Source organism: Notamacropus eugenii, chromosome 4, assembly GCF_028372415.1.
Source record: "Notamacropus eugenii isolate mMacEug1 chromosome 4, mMacEug1.pri_v2, whole genome shotgun sequence".
Lineage (NCBI taxonomy): Eukaryota > Metazoa > Chordata > Mammalia > Diprotodontia > Macropodidae > Notamacropus > Notamacropus eugenii.
This window is the reverse complement of record NC_092875.1, coordinates 109,864,768-109,875,178: the sequence shown is the minus strand read 5'-3', so window position 1 is coordinate 109,875,178 and position 10,411 is coordinate 109,864,768. Positions and strand designations below refer to the sequence as shown.

General features: G+C 35.6%; 1 pseudogene; it reads left to right on the top strand.

The window, feature by feature from the left end:
* Positions 1 to 5,593: 5,593 nt before the first annotated feature.
* LOC140498220 (spliceosome RNA helicase DDX39B pseudogene) lies at positions 5,594 to 6,892 on the top strand (annotated as a pseudogene).
* Positions 6,893 to 10,411: the final 3,519 nt, after the last annotated feature.

Below are 10,411 nucleotides of genomic sequence, written 5' to 3'. Positions count from 1 at the left end.
TCCCCTGAAGTATTATACTCAGTTTTGTGAATAGGTGATTTTTGGTTTTAATCCTAGCTCCTTTGACCACAAGAATATTATATTCAGAGCCCTCTGACCTCTTAATGTAGAACCTACTAGATCTTGTGTTATCTTAATTGTGTTTCCAAAACACTCAAATTGTTTCTGACTGTTTGCAATATTTTCTCCTTGGCCTGGAAACTCTGGAATTTGGCTATAATATTCCTAGGAGTTTTGCTTTTGGTATCTCTTTCAAGAGATGCCAATATATATATATATATATATATATATATATATATATATATATATATATATATATATAGATTCTATAGAATATATATATGTTCTATATATATATTCTATAATATATACATATATATAGATTCTATATAATATATATAGAATCTATATATATATAGAGATTCTTCCAATTTCTATTGTACCGTCTGGTTCTAAAATATCAGGGCAGTTTTCCTTGATAATATCTTGAAAGATGATTTCTGGCTCTTTTTTTATTATGACTTTCAGGCAATCCAATAATTTTTAAATTATTTCTGTTTTATAATTTCTTGATCTCTCATAAAGTCATTAGCTTCCATTTGCTCCACTCTAATTTTGAAGAAATTATTTTCTTCAGTGATCTTTTGAACCTCCTTTTTTCCATTTGGCCAATTCTGCTTTTTTAAGGCATTCTTCTCATTGGCTTTTGGACCTCTTTTGTTTGCCATTTAGGTTAATCTATTTTTAAGGTATTTTCTTCAGTATTTGGGGGGAGTGTCTCCTTTAGCAAAATGTTAACTCATTTTATATGATTTTCTTGTATCACGCTCATTTCTCTTCCCACTTTTCACTCTACTTCTCTTACTTGATTTTCAAAATCCTTTTTGAGTTCTTCCATGACCTGTGAACAATTCACATTTTTCTTCAAGGCTTTTGATGTAGGAGTTTTAACTTTGTTGTCTTCTTGTGGTTTTATGTTTTGGTCATTCTTTTCACCAAAGATTCTATAGTCTGAGTTTTATTCCACTGTTCACTCATTTCCCCAGGCAATTATTTGACTTTTGAGCTCTTTGTTAAATAAAGGGTGTCCTGTCCCAAACTTCAGGGGTTTTGTGCAGTTGTTTTGATGGATATTTCTAGGGGCCTGTAAATTTTCAGTTCTTTCATGGTGGTATGATGAAAGGAAAGGTGTTTATTCCTCTCCTGGCTTGTGCTCTGGTCTGTGAGTGACTACAAGCACTCTTTTCTATCTTGGAGCCATGAAGAAGACTCCCTCTCTACTGCACCCTAAGCTCCACCACTCCAGTGTTCCTCTTCACCCCAGGTCTGCCACCCAGAAGTGAGACCGAGATCCAAGCAAGACTAAGCAAGAGATTCCTGCTTCAGTGCCTGCAAAGAAATCCCTGCAATCACCCTCTGATCAGCTGCTCAATCCCCACAATATCTATGGGCCAGAAGCTCCGGAAGCACCAACCACCACTGCTGTTGTTGTTGCTGCCACAATCACCTCTGCAGCCCCAGGGCTGGGACCCTACCACACCCCTCCCCCACTTAGGTTAGCCAGAGTTTTCCCACTAACCTATACTGTCTTTGTCATTTGTGGGCAGAAAAGTCTAAAAACCACCGCAGCTGCCAGTGATTCAGTCTCTTGGGACCTGCTCAGGCCCTGTCGAGACCACTGGACTGCACTCTGTTCCCAGTCTGGTGTGATAGACCCTTCCAGGCTGTCTTGGCCTGGATACTTGTTTCACTCCATCAGTTTGTGGGCCCCACAGCTCTAGAATTTGTTTAGAGTCAGTTTTTGCAGATATTGGAGGGGTTTGGAGGAGAGCTCAAGCAAGTCCCTGTTTTTATTCTGCTATCTTGACTCTACCCTAAATGGAATTTTTAAAGGTATCATAGGTCTCTGGTGATAATTGAATGAGAATAGAAAATAATATAAGTTTCTCAGCTTGCAACAGTGACTTTATAAAAACTGGCCCTGTTTTAGGGCATAAAATCCATACAAACAAATACAGAAAAACAATAATATTGAACACATCCTACACTGGCCAAAATGCATTTAAAACTATATTCAATGAGGATCCATTAAAGAAAAGTTAAAAATTTAACTGGAAACTAAATAACTTAATGGTAAAGAGTTGGTGAGTTGGAGAACAAATCATAGAAAAGATAATAATTTCATTAAAGATAATTCCAATAATAAAAAACCTATCAAAATTTTGAGAATGCAGCAAAAGCAGTCCTTAAGGAGAAATTTATATTTTTAAACATTTTTATCAGTGAAAATTAAATAATCCACAAACTGGGTACCAAAATAGAAATTGTATAAATCAAGGAAAAATTAGCAAAGTTAAAAGCAAATATATATATATATATATATATAACTAATAAATAATACTAGGAGCTTTAAAAATGATAAACTATTAGCTAATTTGATGAAAAAGAAGAAAGAAAAAAATCAAATTACTACTAACAAAACTAGAAAGAATTAACAACAAATCAAAGAGAAATAAAGGATATAATTAGAAATTATTTTACCTAATTACATGATAATATAAATTACTTAAATGAAATATATATTTACGAAAACATAAACTATCTTGATCTATAGAGCAAAAATTAAAGAATTAAAACAACTCAATCTCAGAAAAAGAAATTGGCCAATCCATAAATGAATTCCAAAATGAAAAGAAAATATGAGCCAGATATATTTACAAGTAAATCTCTCAAATATTTGAGATTGAAATGACAATTAATCCAATACTGTTAAAGAAATTTTCTAAAATAATAAACCAAGTGCCTTTTACAATATAAATATGATCTTTGCACCTGAACCAGTGAAAGCCAAAGCATAAAAAGAAAATTATAGATGAATATCCCTCATGAACATTGATGCAAAAAATTTTAAACCAGACATTAGCAATAAAATAAGAGTAACATATCACAAAATTTTACAATATGATGAGATTGAACTTACATTAAATATTCCAGTTTAATATGAAAATTTTAAAAATAGACCATGTTAATAACAAAAAACAAAAATTATGTTGATGACAGAAAAAGCTTTTGAGAAAATCCAATATCAATTTCTGTTAAAAAAAAAAACTAGAAAACAGGAATAAATGATCAATTACAAGGCATAATGAATAGTATCTATCTAACAGCAAAAACCAGCATTATATGCAATAGAGATAAACTACAATCCTTTCCAAAAAAATCACTCACAAGGGAAGTATGCCCAATATCACCTCTTCTAGAACACACAGGAACTAATGCAACTAAAAAAATTTTAGAGAGAAAAATAATTGGAGAAATATTAATTGCTTCTGGGTAGGCCAAGCCATTACAATGGAGAACCTCATGAAATTAATTATTCAGTGTCATTCCATGCTAATAATTTACCAGAGTACTATTTTAAAGAACTAGAAAAAATTATAAAGTATATCTGAAGTAATCAAAGGTCAACAGTCTCAAGGTAAATAATGGGGAAAAATGTACGAAGTAATGTGCCTTAGCAGTACCAGATCTTAAACTATACTACAAAGCTGTATTTAACAAAATAGTTTAGTAGTAGTTTTTTTGTTGTGGTTTTTTTTTTTTAATAAATTGATCAGTGGAATAGATTGGGTACACAAATTTAGAAACAAATTAAGCATAATATTCAAATGAATACAGTAACATAGTATTCAATCTCAGTGACTGAGACAAGAACTCACTATATGACAAAAACTGCTGAGAAAATTGGATAGCAATCTGTCAGAAATTAGGTTTAAACTTATACTTCACATCATATACCAAGACAGATTCCAAGTAGAAATATGACCTAGATATAAATAACTGTATGACAAGCAAATGATAGAAACAAGGAAAAAATAATTATGTCAATATATGTATAAAGAGTTCATGAACAAACAAGATAGGGAGAATCACAAAGCATCAAATGTACAACTCTGATTACATGAAAATTTAAATTTCTTGCACAAATTAAATAGAGCTAAGATTAGAAGATAAACAGTTGATTGGGGAAAAGTGTAGCAAGTTTCTCTATTAAAGGTGTCATATCTAATATGTGTAAGGAATTAATTCAAATTTATAAAAATAATTAATTTGACCACTGGTAAATTGGTTTGTCAACTGATAAATGATCAAAGAATATAGTTTTCAAGAAAATAAATCCTAGCTGTCAACAATGATATGAGAAAAACCTGCTCCAAATCACTAATAGGGAAATGCACATTGAAGTATCCCTGAAGTTTTACTTTACACTCATCACATTGCCAAAATTGACCCAAAAAATGGAAAATGGAAAATGTTAGAGAGATTGTAGTAAAATGGGACCACTGATACACCATTGGTGGAACTATGCATTGATCCAGTCAATCTGTAAAGCAACGTGGAACTATGCCCCAAACGTTTCTAAAGCATCTATAATCTTTGATCCAAGGATACAATTACTAAAAGAGATCAAAAAGAGGAAAAGTTCTTGTAGATACAAAAATATTTAGAGTGGCTCTTGTTGCTGGATAAAGATCTGGAAGCTAAGAGGATGCCTAGCACATTATGATAGTCTAATATAATGGAATACTATTGTTCTATAAGAAATAATTAGATAGTTTCAGATAAACCTGGAAGCCTATTGTTATAGAGTGGTCAGTGGAAATGAGATTGAATACTATGTTACTGTATTCATTTGAATACTATGCCAAATTTGTTTCTAAATTTGTGTACCCAATCTATTCCACTGATCAATTTATTCAAAAAAAAACTACCAAACTATTTTGTTAAGTATGACATTGTAGTATAGTTTAAGATCTGGTACTGCTAAGGCACATTACTTGGTACTTTTTTCCCCCATTATTTACCTTGAGACTATTGACCTTTAAATTATTAAACAACAATTTAGATTACAACATGAATAATATAAAAATGAACTATTTTGAAGGACTTAAAAAGAACTCATTTCTATGTTACAATCAACCATGATTCCACGGTAACATTGATAAAGAAGGATGCACACCTTCTGATAGAGGCATGATGGATTAATATGCAGAATGAGATACACCTTTTTAGACATAACCAATATGAGAATCTGTTTTGTTTGATTATGTTCAGTTGTGACACTGGTTTTATTTGTCTTTTTTTCTTAAAGAAAGAAAAACAAATGTTTTACCAAAAAAAAAATTTTTTTTAAGAAATAAAAATGGATTGGAAAGAGATAGAAAGTGAACAGGCCATTTAGGAGATCATTGGAATAGTTCAAGCAAGAGGTGATAATAGCCTTTACTGGTGTATTGCCTTTGTGAATGAAAAGCAAGGCAAGAGATATTGTGGAAGCAGAATAGAAAAGATCTGTCGACTAAAGGGATACTGAGGGAGAAGGAAGAGTCTGGTTGCCTGTGATGTTCAATTTAATTCAAGAAACATTTTTAAAGTGTCTACTATGGAGACGAGCTTTTTCTCCGCTCAGCTCTTAACTCTGACTCCAGTGTCTTCATCTTCCTCTGCTGCTCCCTGAATCTCTACCACCCCAGCATCCCTACACTGAGGTTTCCCAGAGCCTATCTACATATCCTCTTCCCCTGACCCAGCTATGGTGGAAAATGATGTGGACACTGAACTCCTGGATTATGAAGATGGTGCCGAGGAGACAGCAGCTGGTGGGGATGGAGCTGACACCCCTGCAAAGAAAGATGTGAAAGGTTCCTATGTCTCCATCCACAGCTCTGGATTCTGTGACTTTCTACTTAAGCCAGAGTTGTTCCAGGCCATTGAAGATTGTGGCTTTGAGCATCCATCTGAAGTCCAGCATGAGTGTATTCCTCAGGCCGTCTTGGGAATGAATGTCTTATGCCAGGCCAACTCAGGCATGGGAAAGACAGCCATGTTTGTGCTGGCCACGCTGCAACAGCTGAAGCCAGTCACTGGTCAGGTTTCTGTGCTGGTGATGTGTCACACTCGGGAGCTAGCGTTTGAGATCAGCAAGGAGTATGAGCGCTTCTCCAAATACATGCCTAATGTCAAAGTGGCGGCGTTTTTTGGTGGTCTATCAATAAAAAAGGATGAGGAGTTGCTGAGGAAGAACTGCCCACATATTGTGGTGGGGACCCTGGAAGGTATCTTAGCCATGGCCCAAAATAAGAGCCTCAATCTCAAACACATTCAACATTTTATCTTGGATGAGTGTGACAAAATGCTCCAACAGCTCAACATGCATTGAGACGTCCAGGAAATTTTGCGCATGACCCCCCATGAGAAGCAGGTCATGATGTTCAGTGCCACCCTGAGCAAAGAGATCCACCCTGTCTGCCGCAAGTTCATACAAGACCCAATGGAGATCTTCGTGGATGATGAGATGAAGCTGATGCTGCATGGGCTGCAGCAGTACTACGTGAAGCTGGAGGACAATGAGAAGAACCAAAAACTCTTTGACCTCCTGGATGTTCTAGAGTTCAACCAGGTAGTGATCTTCGTGAAATCTGTGCAGAGCTGCATTACCCTGGCCCAGTTCCTAGTGGAACAGAACTTCCCAGACGTTGCTATCCATCGTGAGATGCCCCAAGAGAAGTTGTCCCAGTATCAGGAGTTCAAGGATTTCCAGGATAGTATCCTTATGACTACTAACCTGTTTGGCTGGTGCATGGATATTGAACGAATAAACATCGCCTTCAACTATGACATGCCAGAGGACTCAGACACCTACTAACATAGGGTGGCTAGAGCAGGCCGGTTTGATACAAAAGGTTTGGCCATCACATTTGTATCAGATGAAAATGATGCCAAAATCCTCAGTGACGTCCAGGATCACTTTGAGGTCAACATCAGTGAACTGCCTGATGAGATAGACATTTCTTCCTACATGGAGCAGACTCAGTAGAGGCCTTGGCCTGTCCTTGGAACACTCAGCCCTGGGGGTAAAGGACACTCTACTGCCACCTACCCCTGCCTCCCCACCCCAACAGTCCTGTTCATGGCATCCCCCAAACTCCCTTATTGATTTGTCCTGTCGGATTTTTTTTTTTTAACAAAACTAAAAATGAAACAAAAAAGTGAAAAAAAATTAATGAAGTGTCTACTATGTTCCAAACTGCTGGGGATACAAAGACAAGTGGCTAGGTTGGAAAAGAAGAATGTTTCTTAAAGACTGACTACAAATTCTACTAGCTGCTACCCTGGGAAAAGATTATGTGAGAAGGAATCTATTTTTTACTTCCATGAAAGGTTGTAGAAAGAATTGGAGGAAAAGAGAGAAGGATTTGAACCAAAAAAGAAGGAAAAGGAAAGTATATGGATTATTTGGAAGGGTTTATATAGTTCCAGAAGGCCAGAATTTGATTTAAATTTGTAGACATTTGGGAGAAATTGAGGACAATTTGAAAAGATAATTTGTAATCTCCTGGTTCAGATACTTGTCCAGGGTTTTCATCTGGGTGGGGTGCTGTGATAGGTTGAAGGGAAGGAGCAAGATCAAGGAAAATTAAGGAGGATTTAAAGGGATTAAGGAGGATTAAGAAGCATTAAATATTATGGGGAAAAGAACCCAAAGAGGAAGACTTCATAAGGAAAAGGTAGTAGGCATGACAAGGAAAGGCAAACAAAAGATTTGGAGGTGTAAACAAATTGATAGAGTGATTTGAAGTGTGGATCAAATTCATTTCCTTGCTATAGACATAGATATAAGCACATGCGAAAAATATAGTAAGTAAATGTGCAAGGTAATTTCAGAGGTTTAACACTAGTGACTGGAGGAGATCAGGAAATATTTCACATGGAAGATGGTCTTTGAGCTGAGTTTTAAAGAAAACAATACAATTATCCAAAATAATTCCAAAGGACTTGTGAGGAAAAAATGCTATCCATATCTAGAGAGAACTAATAAACTCTGAGTGCAAACTGAAGTCTAAATTTCTTACTTTATTGGTGGGTGGGTTTTTTTAGTGGAAATATGGAAATGTTTTACATGATTTCACAGGTAAAATTGATATAATTGTGCTTATCTTCTCAGTGGATGGGAGAGGGAAAGAGTGAATTTGGAACTCAAAAATTTAAAAATAAAAGAATGTTTAAAATAATACATTTTTTTTTTTTTTAATGCATGGAGCACTGAGCCAAGGGGCAGCAGTGGAGAAAGAAAGCACCCAGTACTATACAGTAATGCTAACATAGCTATTTTTCTGGAATATAGATTTCTTTCAGAATTCTTTATGTAAAGTCTAATTATCATAATGTGAATTTATGTAAAGGTAGACCTGTCTGTGTTTACAAATAAGCACTTTGAATGACATCTACTTTTGTAAGGTTTTCCACTTGTGGCTAAGCCTGTATAGCTAATCCTCATTAAAAGGGCCATGTCCTGGCTACCTCTTAAACAGACCTATTCAATGAATGGGTGTTGCCTCACTCTAAGTGAGTACCTGCAAAGACCTTGGCCTAAAGGGGCCAAGGTCTCGCAGTACATCCTGGATCATCTCCAGTCATCCTGATGAATATCTGGTCACTGGATTCAGATGGCTCTGGAGGAGAAGTGAGGCTGGTGACCTGCACAGCCCTCCCTCACTCAAAACAAAGTCAAGTGCAAGTCATGTCATCATTTCTTTAATGGCATGGTCTTCTTCAGCAATGAAGGATGAGCACAAGCAAAGAAAACAAGGAATTCTAAGAGATAGGAGTATTGGAGGGAGGACATTCCAAGCATGATTTATAACTCTTAAAAAAGCACAGAGATGGGCATATAGAATATTGTGCATGAGTAAAAGTAAGAAGGAAAGTTTATTTGGATGGTAGAGTGCAGGAAGTGGAATAACATGTAATAAGATTGTGCAATATCCTCTCATGTTATTTCTCCATCTCCCACTTGTATTGGCTAAACAAGTCCAGAAAGGGTGGCTGCTACTTTTTCTTTACTCTCTCATCTGTCAAGGTTCTAGAGATAACTCTGAGTGACAAGATTTCCAGTACGTTATTAGCAATCCTTCCACCACTGTGCTTTCTAGAAACAATCAGTCAGATTTAATTCTTTTTAGCAACTCTATTCTCTCTGCTTCCATATACCTTTTTAGCAAATCTATATTTATCAAAATGGCATGGTAGTAATAGCAGCTATAAAAGCATCCCTCTCAAAAAATCTAGGGTACACTCTCCCACAAATACATAGAAGTGAGCAAGAATTAAGGGTACAAATACAAGACAGAGAAAATATAGTAAGTCAATTCTCAACTTTCACAGTGGGAATATTCCTAGAAAATAAAAAATGTGATTCATTGAAAGTTATGGGAAATAGGGGGTTCAGTTCCTGTGACCATCAAAAACTGTAATCTTTCTCTAGAGTGCTGAAAATACACTTTTCTCAATATAATTCTTTATAACACAACATTAATTCTGACAATATTCAGTTTTCCTAACAGAGTAACCATGAAATAACCCATAAAATGCAGTACATAAAATAAAATTGGTAATATGCAAAGCATATTAGTATCTAGAATTCTATGATCTTTTGTGCTAACATCTCAATTAAAAAAATACAGTGATTTCAGACAGTATTCACTTTTCATAACACATGAAATCTACGATACTATAAATACTGTACAGCAAATAAAATTCTTAAAACTAAAACTTTTTTAACCTGAATCTTAACTTTCCACTATGTTAGATGGCAGTATAAGAACATTGTACTCTATATAAGGAATCATCAATGTGTTAACACCAAACTAGTGGCTAACAGCCATAGCAGACATTTTGGGCACAAGATTTATCCAACACCTTTATTTTCTTACTAAGCCAAATCGCTGACTTTGCACACTTGAGCTGAGTGCCTGAAGGACTTGCGCTATGCTTTAAGGGCATAATTGTGACACAAAACTTGAGTTTTAAAGACAAACAATGAAAATATACAACAAATGCCCAGGGAGCTCTTTGTAATAATAGAATGAACTAGTTCAATGAAGGGCCTCATAGGATACCAACCACTCCCCAAACTTGCTTGCATTCTGCTGGAAATGTGCAAGTTTTGCCAACAATAAAAAGTGAAAATGAGGTTATTATAAAATCGTGGGAATGCTTGAAGTCAAGAAAACTAAATGTTTTCATTTAGATGTTGAGGACTGACTATATAGACAAGGGGGCAACTCACAATTCCTACTTACCAGAAGTCCTTTTCTTCATTTGTAAAGTCTTCATGAAATTCACCTTTGATGTAACACCAATGGGCTCCAAGGGTCAGTACTCTAGTAGAGTTCTCTCTGCTACATGGGATCACACTCCTTGAAGGTTTCTCTCCACAAGTGATTATAACTCCTAACCAAATGTTTCTCCTCCTATCTCCTACTAGATTGCAGAGAGCACAGGACCTGGAAGCAGGAAGACTTAAGTTCAAAATCTGTCTCTGACCCTAACTATATGACTTGGGCAATTT